Here is a 15550-nt window from a genome sequence, read left to right as displayed (position 1 = left end):
ATCTGGGGCCTGATAATTTGTTGTTGTGGAATCTACCCTGTGCATTGTAAGATAGATGTGAATAGACCCCCTTTTCCCAGTTCCCCAAGGCTCCTTCTTTTAATTGGAGGGCTAATATTAGGGAAGGGAGAGGAGCAGGAAAATAGCAGATAGGCCACAATCTGCCGTCGAATCCAGGCTGACACAGAACAAGAGAGAGGACCACAGCACCAGGGGAGAGCTCTCACGCGGCTTGAGATTGTCTGCTCTTCTCTGGGAGTCACTTTTTTTTTTTTTTTTTTTTTAACAAAATCGTTTCATCTGAGTTGGTAAAGCAGTAAACAATTAAGCTAATTTATTTGTTACTATGGTTTTCAAAGAAGCCTCCAGAAACCGTGGTCCCATAATTCTAAAGCGGCGAAGGTAGGCATGAAGGCGAAGCCTCATCAGGGTAATGTGCTGGCTGAGGGGCTGGAATAGGACTGACATGAATTATTCATCCCCGACATCTGGAAGGTCCATTTGGCTTTTACGATTTGATTATACTTTGGATTAGTGTACACTTTGTTGTCAAATGTTTCTAAGGCCATGATTAACTATTTGAATACCCTGCGAATTACCTAAATCCTCGGCTAACAAGTGTATCGATCTGGGCTGCCGACAGTGGCTACAGATGGACCCATATTTCTTTACTTTTTTTTTAAAAAAAGATTTTATTTATTTATTTGACAGAGATCACAAGCAGGCAGAGAGGCAGGCCGAGAGAGAGGGAGAAGCAGGCTCCCCGCTGAGCAGAGAGCCTGACGTGGGGCTCGATCCCAGGACCCCATGACCTGAGCCGAAGGAAGAGTCTTAACCCACTGAGCCACCGAGGTGCCCCAGATCTATATTTATTATATGTTCTCTCTGCCCTAACCAAGTTTGCCTTTTTTTGTCTTTTTTCCATTTATTTCTTTTCTTTTAGTTATTTTTAAACTCCTTTGATCATTCACCCCCTGCTGTCTTTATTCTTGTGTTTTTTCCCTGTGCAGTTCACCGCTCCTCAATCAGAATGCTGTACTGTTCTAGAAGTTTCTAACAATTGGTCTGTGAAGGCCCAAGCAAGCTGTGGAAGGTCCTCAAAACCCATGAAATCATGTACCAGAAGTGAGGCTAGACCTGCTTTTGCATGGTGGGTCCTTAGACCTCCTTAGATCCCCAAAGGGTCTTGACCTAAAAATGGTAAGGATCCCTGACGAGCCTGTGCTCCAGGCTTTCAGCCTAGAAGGGGAAGGGCTCACGGAGGGAAGGGCCTGCCGCTTAGTGGGCTCTGTGCCCTGTTTCCCCATTTAACTAACACAGCTTCTAGATGAGATGAGTGTTGTTATTTTCCTAAATAGTTGAAGATGTGAAGACGTGGAGAGACTGGATAATTGCTGAGATGATCCAGCTTTCAGAGTGGCTCATGGGTCAGAATTCAAGTGGCTAGCTTCCAGACTGACTCAAAAACCTCCTCCTGGGGCTTGAGAAAAATTAGGCAATTGAGAATCAGGGTCTAGTAGAGGAGAAGAAAGAAATGGAGAGAGGACAATGTCCCTCTGCCGTCTCTGAAGGATGTGATAAGCAGGATGCAAGTGGGCCGCGGTCAATTTCCTAGAAAGAAAAATGATCAGAACAACAACAACAAAAACCCTCTCCATTACATTAATACAGTATTTTAGTAGTCTGCACTATAACTATCCTCTGTAGTTCTGGATGCTGTGCCTAACACAAAAGCCTGATGTTGATAGACACTCCAAGAAGGGATTCATAACTCAGTTTCACTAATATGTAGAAAACTCAGTTTTTTTAAACTCAGTTTTAACATTCTTAAATTTATTACAAAATGCATTAAGCAAACTAACGGTCCAGTACAAGGCAAAGGCAGATTTTTAAATAGTGAGCCTTAAAGCTATAATTTCAGTGACTGATTTCATGGATCACAGGTGGTGCAGATGGACATTAATGCCATCCCTGGAGAGGAAGAAAGAGGAGGGAGAGAAGACAAGGTAGGAGTTTCTGTTCTCCTGCCATGTCTGTCTCTCCATCTTAGCCCAGAGCCGCTTAGATGTCACTGATGGAGGACAGTAGCCTACTTACCTGCTGAAGGCTCCTGAGACCTCACCTGACACCCTGAGTAGTAACCTTAGGCAAGTTACTTGGCTTCTTCTCGGCCCCTTTCCTCAGCGAGAAGCTGGATTGATCATAGCTCCTATTTTTAAAATTGTGTTGATTAAGTTATACTCATTTAAGGCCCATTAATGTTAGCTATGATTATTAGTAGCCTTACCGGTGATGGTATGGTTGGAATCTGAAAGCTTTCCTTTTCACATCAACATGCGTCACTGTTGACTTTGTTATAAAGTACTGCCAATTAAATTTCTGTTAGAGGCAGAACGAGCTCAAAAAGAACTAATTGGGGAAATGCATTTGCCATATATATCTATATATTATATAGATATGATGTGTATAATATGTATTTATTATATAAATATATATATATTATGAATATATTGTAAATAATATAATTCTAATATATAATAATGTAATGAATATATTATAAATGTTATAATCTGTAATATAAAAACAGATGAAACTGGAGACACTAGATCCCTCCTAAGAGTTTCAAGTGTCCCTCATGGTGGGAAACAGTTGAAATACAGTCTAGTATGTTTCAGGCATTGTTTCTTACTATGAGAAATATCTGGAGGTACTAAAAATTGGTAAAATAGAGGTAATTCCATGGAGGAGAGGTGCTGGTTCTGGAACTAGACGTTGGGGTAGGAATTCCGTAAAACATAAACATTTGGGATTTTAAAACGCCTCGTGGCAGCGCCACGAGTGAGATGGAATTGACTGCTGGAGGAGCCCGTAAACTGACTTCTCTTCTGAAAAGAACCGTGGTGTGACTAAATTCTTCCCCCTTCATCTGTAAAAGGAATAAGTCACAAGAAATCTGTAAGCACTCTCCATTCCAAAATTCTATGATTTTGGTATTCTAATTTGGGTAATTATTTTAATGATGAGGCTACAGTTCTCTAAAAGAAGCAGTGAAGGGCCTGCAGATAGAAATGCGAAACTCATGTTCCATGACACCATTAGAACTGTTGATCCATTACTGGCAGGGCTGTCTTTGTCACTCTTTTTTTTTTTTTTTTTTTCCACCATAACTCTTGTTGGGACTAATAATTTGTAAATACCAATATCAGTTTTTGGTGGAAGACGGAAGAGTTGACAAGTACAGAGACCATACTTTCACACTAGGTTGCCAGTAGAAACTTCCCACTTAACCACTTGTCCCCTGTGCTCTGAAGGTAAACACCGTAAGCTGGCATAGCATTCAGTTTAGAGAAGCACTCAGATAACAACAGCTTGATTATGATAAAGATCATGACTTTTCATGGCTTGTATAATCTTTCATCTGAAAGAATTTAAAAGGATTCTTTCATAAGAGGAAAAAAAAAATCTATCCAGAGAGTTAGTCAAATCTCTAAGGTGTTATACCCAACATTTTTCAAAGATTGCAGTGTAATTCGCATACCACAAAGTCACCCTTTTAAGTGTAGCATTTGTGGTGTACCTAACATTTTAAAATGAAGTCATTTAAATTGGGTTGGGTACACAATAGCCATTCGCAAATATTTGTTCCCTTTACCTCTTCCTGCATAACTACATTCTGAACTTGAAACAAATGAAATGAAGACACAAGTGACATTTGGGGGTGGTTCTGCTCTGCCTTGCCCCCCTGCCTTGGCATGTGGGTGCTCACAAGAGCACATTGTGTCCATTTATTCCCAGCTCTGTGTTTACTGGTCACCTTTGTGCTTTGAAATGGGCATGGAGGCAATTACACTGTGGAAACTGACCAGTTCTACGCAGTTATGTTGTTTGAGAGCTGATTGTTAAGCATTCACCAGCATGCTCTGCTAATGTCTGTGAATGTCTTCAACACTAAATGTTACCTTTATTCAGGGACACATTAAGTGCCTCATCTCTTTGCCATGGCCTAGAAAGTTAACTAAGTTCACTTTCTCTTTTGGAAGCAGAGAATCTCAACTGGATAAATATTACATTCTTAACTAGCAAGTTAATTTCTGCATGATTCTGGGGGTGGGTAAAAACACAACAAATTTTACCATCTTAACCATTTATAATGTTCAGTTCAGTACAGTTCAGTGGTGTTACATGTGACTCGCTTTTTTTGTCTCCTGTAACATGGCGTGGTGGAGGTTGGGTGTGATTATAAAATGTCTAAATGGTTCATGATTTCATCTCTAAGGAGGTAGTTAAATTCTAATTTGGTCCAGCTTATGCTTTCATGATTAGTTTTTTTTAATGATTTATGTCTGGCTAGTTTTTCAGAATCCCTTACAACTATTTTCATGTCAGACTAACTCTCGGTTACTGGGGATCCTGGACCTCCTTCCTGCAGCATTGCAATTCTGTGATTCAGCTTTAATGGTCCCTGCAGTGTCTCTCTCAAATCCAAATCTCAGATTTATAGAATAGGACTGGATTCATCAAACTTGGGTCCAAAAGACAGTTGCATGGTTCCAATCCTCACTCCATGGGAATCATTTTGAATGTGCTGGTTGAGGCAGAGTTCAGGAACTGCTCCTTCATGCAGAGAGATTCTGGGCAGTTAAAGAATCCAGTCTAGTACTGTGTGCTTTATATATTAGGTTATGATAAATGATGACTTTCAGTAAAATATTTAATCAAGATGGCTTTCAGTAAAATATTTAATCATGATGGCTTTCAGTAAAATATTTAATCATGATAGATATTTTAGCTAAGAATGTCTATAATATTAAAGTACAGTATAGATAAAATTAGTATAAAATTTCTGTAATCTTCAGAAGACAGAAAGAAGGGGGTTAATTAATATAATTCATTTGCAACTACATCTGGCTAAAATTTTAGTTGTATAATTATACAACCAATTCCTTGGATTTAAACAGGGACTGTTCTTCTTGACAGTTAGCTGCTGGTGTAAGTTAAGCATTAACACGTGTACTCTTATGTTGTTCAAATGAGAAGACGGTTTCAGGTTTTGTTTTTTGTTTTTTTTTAAAGTCTGCCTCACCCAAGTTTATTTTACTTTATTTTATTTTTTAAGTCATCCCTACACCCAGCAGGGGATTCAAACTCATGACTCCAAGATCAAGAGTACATGCTCTAACTGACCCAGCCAGGCACCCCTTTCAGGTATTTTTTAACCATGGAAAGGGGGCAAATTGTGATAGAAACTGTTGAAGTGAATATTTTCTAGGGATGCAATGATTTAAGTGAAGTCTGCTGTCTCAAGACCTGTGCAGGCATTTCCTCAAAAGGCAATTATGGTATAGGGGACAGAGAATGTAAGATTGGGACTCCAAGATTGGGACTATGAATCACTCACACCATTTTTACACCTCTCACTAGCTGTGTGATCTTGGGCATGTCACCAAACCTTCATTTCCTACCCATAAAACCGAGAATAATATCTATTTGATAGAGTTGTATTGAAAATTAAGTTGAATAATGTGTACAAACATCCTTATACGCTATCCTATTTTTAAAAAGGTAAAGCATTAATAGTTGTACTCAGTTTTTACTTAAAGCATATCTCTTTATGTATAACCAAACATTTATACATACCTAATGTTTACTTACTACTTCATTAACCATTTTTTTAAAAGATTTTTTTTATTTATTTGACACAGAGAGAGAGATCACCAGTAGGCAGAGAAGCAGGCAGAGTTGGGGGAGGTGGGGGGAAAGCAGGCTCCCTGCTGAGCAGAGAGCCCAATACGGGACTCAATCCCAGGACCCTGAGATCATGACCTGAGCTGAAGGCAGAGGCTTAACCCACTGAGCCTCTCAGGTGCCCCTTCATTAGCCACTTTTGGCACCCACTGCTGGCACATACCATAGCAGACCACTGGGGTACCAAGATCCATCTAAAATGATCCCTGCCCTCAAGTGGCCAAACCCAAAGCTACTTGTTTTTTAATCTAAGTAATTACCCCTGTCCTCATATTGTAAAACTTTGCCTAAAAAGTACTAACCCAAAATCCATGAACGCAGGATCTTCAGATTCAGTGGGCTACAGACTATGCCAGTCCTTCTGGTAAAGCCCATAACAAAGAGCTGCCTTGGGGCATGGCCTTCCCTGGAAGGATATCCATGGAGGAGGAGGGTTCTCTGCAATATGGAGTTTGGGTAGGCATATCTTCACTCTTGACTACATATCTTCTGTATAATACACGTAAATTTTCATTCATCAGAAACCATTTTCTTCTAGAACATAGGACTACAAATAGAATTCGTTGAAGTGGACACTGTGGTGCTCTGTGATATACCACCAGAACTGCACTGGAGCGTTGAAAGACTCCTATCTCCAACTGCATCAAGTGCCACAAAGCATTGTGAACTGGGTGTCTTAAACAATGGAAATGTGATCTTTTACAGTTCTAGAGGCTTGAAGTCCAAAATCAAGGTGTTGGGAAGGTCTTGGTCCCTCCAAAGCCTCTAGAGAAGGATCTGTTCTTGCCTCTTGTGAAGCTGGGAGCCCTAGGCATTCTGGGCTTATGACTCTGTTTCTGTCTTCAGATGGTAATCTCCCCTCTGAGTCTCTGTTTCTATAGTTGTGACCTATTTTTCTTCTCTTAGAAAGACACCAGTCATACTGTATGAGAGCCCACCCAAAGTTAGTATGTTCTCATCTGAACTTAAGTACATTTGCAAAGACTATTTCCAAACAAGATCTTGTTCACAGGAACCAAGGAGTAGGACTTGAATATACCTTTGAGAGGATACAGCAGTCTATAACACCTGGTTATTTATTCATATTATTCTTACTAATAGGATGTTACACTTTTGGCACATGGTTCAGGAAAATTCCATTTTAGGTCATCGTATTCTCCTTATAGAATATATGGTCAAGAAGAAGGCAGTGGGCATTCTCTTGGCTTAAAAAACAACTCAGAAAATGATAACCTTAATTAAACTCATTGAAGTGTAGAGTACAAACAGAGGGTGTTTTCTCTTCTAAGGACCAAGAACATATCTTGAACCCTCTGCAATATTGCATCTCAAAATAAATAAAAACAAACAAGTAGACCTATAATAAAGTAGAAATCCTCTGCACAGCATAGAAAAACATCAACTCAATGTAAAGGCAACCTATGCAATAGGAAAACATATTTCCAAATACATATTGGGATAAGGAGTAAATATCCAAACATACAAGGAATTCATTTCAATAGCAAAACAAATACCTTCTCCACCACAATTAAAAAATGAGCAAAGAGGGAAGCCAGGGTGGCTCAGTGGGTTGGAGCCTCTGCCTTTGGCTCGGGTCATGATCCCCGGGTCCTGGGATCGAGCCCCATGTTGGGCTTTCTGCTCAGTGGGGAGCCTACTTCCCTTCCTCTCTCTCTGCCTGCCTCTCTGCCTCCTTGTGATCTCTGTCTGTCAAATGAATAAGTAAAAAAATCTTCTAAAAAAATGAGCAAAGGACCTAAACAGACATTTTTCCAAAGAAAATATTCAGATGCCCAATAGAAAAAAAAAAAAAAAAGATGCTGAACATCATTAACCATCAAAGAAATGCAAATCAAAACCACAGCAAGCTACCTAGTCAGGATGGCTAGTCTCAGAAAGATAAGAGAGAACAAACACTGGGGAGGCTGTGAGGAAAAAGGAACCCTGTGCACTATTGGAGGGAATATAAGCCACTATGGAAAACAGTATGGAAATTCCACGGGAAATTAAAAATAGAACTACCATATGATTTAAAAAATCCCACTTTGGGGTGTATATCCAGAAGAAATGAAATCATTATCTTGAAGTTACGGCTGTATTTCCATGTTCATAAAGGCATTATGCACAATATTCAACATACGGAAACAGGCTAAGTGTCTGCTGAGAAATGAATGGACTGAGAAAAGTGGTGTATCTACACAATGGAATAGCATTCAGCCTTAAAAAAGAAGGAAATCCTGTCATTTGCAGTAAGATGAATGAATCAGAAGGGCATTACACTAAGTGAAATAAGCCAGACAGAGAAAACAAATGCTCATGGTGTCCCTTATGTATGTGATCCTAAAAAAGAAAACAAAAAGAAAAGGTAAGAAAAGAAAATTTGAACTCAGAAAAGGAGAGTAAAAAAGGGGTTGCCGGGGGTGGGAGGTGGGGGAAAGAGAGAGAGTTTTGTAAAAGGGTATAAACTTTTAGTTATAAGATGAATAAGGTCTGAAGGTCTAATGTAAAACGTGGTGTCCATAGTTGGTAACATTGTGTTGTATAATTGAAATTTGCTGAGAGAGTAGTACTTAAGTGTTCTCCCCCCTCCCAAAAAAGGATGTAAATGTCCTTATTGTTACAACTGTTACAAGGCACATTCTTAGAGCCTTTTATAAGTGTGGTCTTTGAACTATGGCATACAAAACCAAGTGTCAACACTACTAGGCTACCGCCAAAAGTGGCATTTGGTATGGTAGAGGATGAATTAAAAAGCTACCACAGATCCAGCCACAGCCAGAAGCTTCCTCTCTTAGGGCTACGGGAGCCTCTTGCCTCTCGACTCTCATCTCAGACAATGTGCCACTGTGTCTCTGGAAGCTCTGCCTGGTGAGAGCAAAGGTTGTGACATCTGGCTTCCAGGGCTTCAGTGTGATCTTTCTTCGCCTTTTTTCTCTTTGCCTTTCCCCCCACAAAGAGCAGCAATGAAGACATCTATTGAGGGGGAAAATGACATAAGTCATCACAAATGGAAATCAGTTAATGGACAAGAGAAGCTGATCTGGATACCAAGGGATACTATTGTATGTAAAGTGAAATCTTAGGCTCATGAAAAGTAAAATTTTATGTTTTTGTTTTATGTTATTTTGTTTTATTTTGTTTGAGTTGTTTTTAGGGTTTAGGGCCTATGATAATGTTCCCTATATTTGGTGAAAATAAATTTACTTGATAAAACCTAAGTGAAATATAAAAGAAGAATTTCTAAATCTGGAGTCCCCCAACGTAGGTATAATGAAATGTACTGAACCTTGAAATAGGGAGCCAAATAGAAATTATTGTTATTATATGATTATTTTGTCATGGCAAATAGTGGTCATTAATAGTGACAGAAAAGGCAAGAACTTGACCTTTAATTGTGCCAGATGGTTGTAAAACTTAGTATATCTTCTCATATGTCAAAAAAATCTGTATTCTAGACTAAGAGTTTATGATATGAATTGACAACCTTGGACTATATTGTAGTGTGAAATTTTTTTAATCAAGAAAAGATCCATTTCAACAGAAATAACTCACTCATGGTGCATGAATATATAATTTGAACCCCATTTTAATGCAAGTGTAAATTAATGAAAAACATATGGATTACATCTTTCTCCAAATATCCAACTCAAAAAAAAAAAAGTGCTTGACAAAATGATTGAGTGTATTTCAAGTTACAAATACCCACACATTCTGGTTGGTTTAACCATTCCAAATGGATTTCATGCTTCTATTTGTGGAGTTTGTTTTCTGTCTTTTATATACATAAAACTTGTCTTTATTTTAGAAGCACTACAAACATCACTTCATGATAGTTAAATAAATTCAAATGTCGTCTTGCATTCCATTTTTTCAATGCTATGCTAAATCTAAAAGGAATGGAAATAGCCTATTAAGGATATAAGGGGTTTTGGAGTGTTTTAACCAACACAACTCCTTACACCTTTATTCCTTCAAAGTGCACTTGCCTTAGGTAAGTGCATTTATAATTTTTTTGCCTGGTAATTCCAACTCCAACTTCAGATACTTTTCTCAGGTTTCATTTGTGTTGAGAACAATTTTTTTCCTTCATGTCTTTCCTTGGTCTTCCAATTTGAAAAGCATTCTCTACTCAGACACTTCCTAAAATATTACTTCCTTCGATAGAGTTTTTTAAAGCTGTATAGGAAAGCAGATTTACTGTTGCAAGGTTGCTTTCTTTGTAGGGGATGACGGGGTATGTCAGGGAGATTACCTGACTAATGCTGATCAGGAGATTCCTGATTGGTTTAAGACTCCATTTCTGGGAGGGTTGAAATAGTTAACGTAAGCCTCAGTTTCCTGATATGGAGCTTAGCATAAACGACTCCATTTGGGGAGTGATGTCTTGTTTTTAACACTTGTTTAGTGACTTTAAACCCAGAAATTAGGTTAATAATTATTTCAATGTGATTAATATTTTCTGTTCTCTGTATTATTGCCTATGTGCTATTTATACCCTATTGGATAAACTAGAAATTCTTCTTATATTTAAATTTAGTAAGAACTATGTGAATGTAACTTCTAACAAAAATAGTCATTGTGTCATATATTAATATTTATAACAAAATTATCATTAGTGATCAGATAAATATTTTTCTTTTGATTCATTATCACATAACCTGTAAACTCAAATCCAAGTTTTGACTGAAAGCTGTGTTTTTATCTTGGACAGCAACTAGGAATTTGCTTCAGGGCAATCAGAAAATGGAGTTAGTTGCCCAAAGAGCACCCACTGGAAGGAGGGAGAGAGGGAGTTAGGGCACAGGTGAAAGAGAAAGGTGGGATACAGCAGAGTCTCAGGAGGAGAGGGGCCCTGCCTCCTGCAGGACATATGAAGTGCTCCCAAATATTGAGATAAATTTAGAGCAGTACCCAGTATCTCAATGTCTGGGCTATATACCCTTGATTAGGAGGAAGTTCACTCTTCTGGATCTCTCTCCCCAGGGGTCTGGTGTGTGTTCACAGGAGGGGTGGAGGGGGAAGAGGTAAGTCTAGGTCCTTAGCCCTGGTCTGCCCTGTGCTAGCATGCCTCGCTGTCTGTGTTCCTCGTTGCTGTAGAGCTGGCTTCCTCTCTCTGGATCAGCCTCACCTCTCTTTGCACCCTCCCCAGTCTGCTGCTGTTGATCCCTCAGGTCCATGGACTCTCCAGGGCCTCTCTCCATCTGTGGAGGATGGAGAGAAACTCTCTTCCTTTCACATGACCAGCTTTTTCCAAGAGGAGATCTCATGGTAGAACTGTAGACCCTCCACTGCGTAGACTTCTCCTAACCGAGGTAAACAAGAACTCAGTCAAGGAAAGGAAGGGAAAATTATTATGGAATGGTGGTAGTGGTGGTAGGTGATTGCCCTTGTGCCAAAAACTATTGCTTTAGATAAAGTCTAATCGACAAATCTACTCAGAAAAACTTTATCTTTACATTTTTACCATCAGATGTTTTCTGTTTCATTCTGATTTTCATTTTTCTTTTACCTGGGGGGTCTTTGTTTTCCTCTCTTGTGTGCACCCTGTCAGCTAGACAGGCCCAAAGATCTCAGACTTGTTGACAATGACCAGCCCAACTACAAAGAGCTGCATTAATGTGACTCAAGAATTGGAGCAACTCTCCCCTGAAGTAATTCCATTTAAAGTAAGTCAAGTATTTTAACAATTGATCACATTATTAATGGGTCATTAATTAAAATAATAATTGATTACATTAATGGTTTAGTGCTAGATGTTAACTAAACGTGTGGTAATCATTTCTTATACATAAATCATTGTACTCCTGAAACTAATACAGTGTTATATGTCACTTATATCTCAATAAAACCGGAAAAAACCCACAATTATTTCTACCTTCAAAGGCATTTCTTCTTTTTTTTTTTTTTTTAGATATTTAAAGATTATATTTATTTACCTGACAGAGAGAGAGAGAGAGAGAGAGAGATCGCAAGTAGGCAGAGGCAGGCAGAGAGAGAGGAGGAAGCTGGCTCCCCACTGAGCAGGGAGCCTGATGTGGGGCTCAATCCCAGGACCCTGAGATCATGACCTGAGTCGAAGGCAGAGGTTTAACCCATGAGCCACCCAGGGACCCCAAAGGCATTTATTCTTTAAAATACTCAAAATACCGCTAACAGTAAGGTGAACATATCAGATATAGTTTCTTTGAAACACTCCCAAATATTTTGCCCTTAGAGAGGGACACAACATGCATTTAAAATTTAAGAAAAAACTGTAGAAGTTATTTCAAAGATGTTTTTAGGTAATATTTACCAAATAGTCATGCCTTCAAATGAGACCTAAAAAGAGCTTTTGACTATATCTCCTAACCATAGTTTTTTTCTTATTGCTTATTAAAGCTTTATAAAGGTAAGCTGGTTAAATGAGAGAAATATCAGTGTTTATTTGGTAATCATGAGCTTTTTGTGATATGTTTATAAAGGTACTTGTTTAAACTATTGTGTTGGAATAATTTAATCATTTTGAAGAAGGTAGTTTTGAGAAAAGAACTGTGTCTATTCTTACTCCAAAGATAGTGAATTGCTGATTTTGATTGTAAAATTTCTAGTCACACTGTGCTTCTTTTTTCCATACAAGTAAATTACATCTGAAAGTAATTATTTTTTTAAAAAGATATTTATTTATTTTATTTGTCAGAGAGAATGCACAAGGAGGCGAGAGGAAGACAGAGAGAGAAGTAGGCACTCCTTAGAGCAGGAAGCCTGATGTGGGACTTGATCCCAGGACGCTGGGACCATGACCTGAGCCCAAGGCAGCCGCTTAACTAACTGAGCCACCCAAGCATCCGTGAAAGTAGTTATTTAATCTTCATTTTAATAAGTCATGTCGATGACAATATCTCATCCATCCACTTATTCACTTCTTTAAGACTACTTCTTAAGCACGTGCTATATGTAAGTCACTGAAGATATAGTTGGGGAGAACTTGTCCTTGACTGCAGGAGACAGCCTGGTAAAAAGAGACCATTTCATAGTGTGAGATGTGCACTCTATGACAGTCAACACAAGACATTATGAGATCATACGAAGAGCCTAATGTCATCTGGGTAGGAGGTAGCCAAGGTCAGGGAAGGCATGCTGGAAGGGGTACTCCCCAGCATTTGAGTGGGAGTGAAACAACTAAGGAGAGGGAAGAGGTCAGAGTGTTTCTGCCCGAGAAAATAGTGTAGAGGAGGAAGTAGTGGAGTTCCCTAGGAGATCTGCATTTTTTATTGTCTAGAGCTAACTCTGTGTTTGTTGTGGGGGTTGGACAAAAGAGCTCTGAAGAGGGGCAAGGGAATGGTAAGAAGTGAGAATGTAAATAGAGGCTCTCACTCCTGAAAAGTCTTAAGAAGACGTGCTAAGAAGTTTGAACTGCTGTGTATAGTGGTGAGGAACCAACACAGAATGTCAGACTCAGAAGAGACAAAATAACAGTTGTTATTTAGAAATATGACTCCGATTGTTAGCAAAGACAATGAAGATTCTGCTCCTAGGTACCAGCTACTGTAAGATTTGTAAAACGTAAAGTAAAATCCATTCAACTGAGATTAGACTTTCCTTAGATTACATTGTTAAATATTTAGACCATAGATGGATTGTTCTTAACATGGGTAACAAATCAGTTTTTCAAAGAACCAAAATAATTTGGGTTGTCCATTAACAAAACTGAAGTTCATCTCTCACTGCTTCCTACTGCCTAGGACAATGTGTCGGTTTCGGACAAACTATTGGATACAGAGTTTTTATAAATATATATATTTTAAAGATTTTATCCATTTATTTGAGAGAGAGACAGTGAGAGAGAACATGAGCGAGGAGAAGGTCGGAGAGGCAGACTCCCCATGGAGCCGGGAGTCCGACGTGGGACTTGATCCCGGGACTCCAGGATCATGACCTGAGCGGAAGGCAGTCGTCCAACCAACTGAGCCACCCAGGCGCTCCAAGAGTTTTTATAAATATTTAAGCACTTTTTTGTTCTGTATTGTTTTTCTCCTTCTGACTATAGGTAACTTAGTTTTTATAAATTAGCAGTCACTTTGTCTTCCTTTAAAATTAATATGTTAAAAAATATTGGGTGAGATACTGTGAAAAAGGTCCACTAGTTTCTAAGAGACCCAATGTGTGACACAGTTTCATCCCACAAGTCACTTTATAATTGGAGAACTAGAACATACACACAGAAGAAAAATCCAGAATACAGAATAATTTTTTTAAAATTATTTATTTTTTATTATTATTATATTTTATTTAAAATTTCTTTTCAGTGTTCCAGAATTCATTCTCTATGCACTACATCCAGTGCTCCATGCAATACATGCCCTCCATAATACCTACCACCAGGCTCACACAACCTCCCACTCCACTCCCCTCCAAAACTCTCAGATTGTTTCTCAGAGTCCACAGTATCTCATGGTTTGTCTCCCCATCCAATTTCCCCCAACTTCCTTCTCCTCTCCATTTCCCCACAAATAAGCGAAACTGTATGATAATTGACTCTCTCTACTTGACTTATTTCACTCAGCATAATCTCTTCCAGTCCCGTCCATGTTGATACAAAAGTCGGGTATTCATCCTTTCTGATGGAGGCATAATACTCTATTGTATGTACGGACCATATCTTCTTTATCCATTCGTCCATTGAAGGGTATCTTGGTTTGGCAACTGTGGCCATTGCTGCTATGAACATTGGGGTACATATGGCCCTTCTTTTCACTACATATGTATCTGTGGGGTAAATACAGAATAATTTGTGACATGTCAAATAAGTGGAACTGACATGCAGGGTGATGAAGGAAGGCAGGGAATATTTTGGTCATGATATAAGAGAAAATGGATTATCTTTCATTCAATGAATATTTATTGAGAAGTTTTTCTGATCTTGGCATTCAGCTGGATAATGTGCCTGTTTCATGGAGTTTACTTTCTTTTTACATACTAAAAATAAATATATGTAAATATTTTTACATAGTAAAAATAAATATAATTTCAGATAATAACTGAAAATTTCAGTTTCATTAAAAAATATGAGATAGGAAAATGTAGACTAAGGGATCTAGGTTATTGATTAATCAGGGAAGTCTCTCTAAGGAGCCAGCCATGATCTGTGGATAGAGAATTCCAAGCGGGTGCCTCTGATAACACCAGCTAGTCTGAGATAAGTGCAGGGTGTTCAAAGTTCAGAACTGAGGTAGTGTGGGGAGAAGTCGCTGAGCAAGGAGAGTAGGGAAGAACCTGTTTGTCTATTAAAAAGACAATTTGTCTGGTGAATGGAGAAGGGGGGAAAATCATCTGTGAGTACGAGGTCAAGAAGTGACCATTGGTCTTAGCAATGTGAAAATCACTGTGACCTTGGCAAGAGCCTTTTTCCCAGAAGAAGCAACAAATGAATTTCCACAGTCTTTGGTCAAAGAGAAAATACAAGATGAGGAAGTAGAATCCAAGAACTACATCTTTGTGTAAGTAAGTGCTTTAGAATATGGTGTGTTAAAATAGTATCACCTTCCACATTAAAAACTTGGCAGAACATATAGCATACTTCCAAACAATTGTGTTTTAAAGTAATATGTTTTAAAATTTGGAATTTTGAGATGACCTAGCCCAACACTTTTGTTTTATAGATGGCTTCAATGAGGTCTGGGGAATTTAACTAGTTGCAGACACAGAACCAGATGCCTGATTGGGAGTTTGCTGGGCTGTTTGTTTGTTTGTGTTAGTTTCCCACACCACCAAAAAAAAAAACCCAGCATTTATTGAGAACTTACTAGGTGCCAGGTACTATTCCAAG

The sequence above is a fragment of the Mustela putorius genome, unplaced genomic scaffold (genome assembly GCF_011764305.1).
Source record: "Mustela putorius furo isolate JIRA1106 unplaced genomic scaffold, ASM1176430v1.1 tig00003845_pilon_pilon_pilon, whole genome shotgun sequence".
Taxonomy (NCBI): domain Eukaryota; kingdom Metazoa; phylum Chordata; class Mammalia; order Carnivora; family Mustelidae; genus Mustela; species Mustela putorius.
This window is presented reverse-complemented; position numbering follows the sequence as displayed.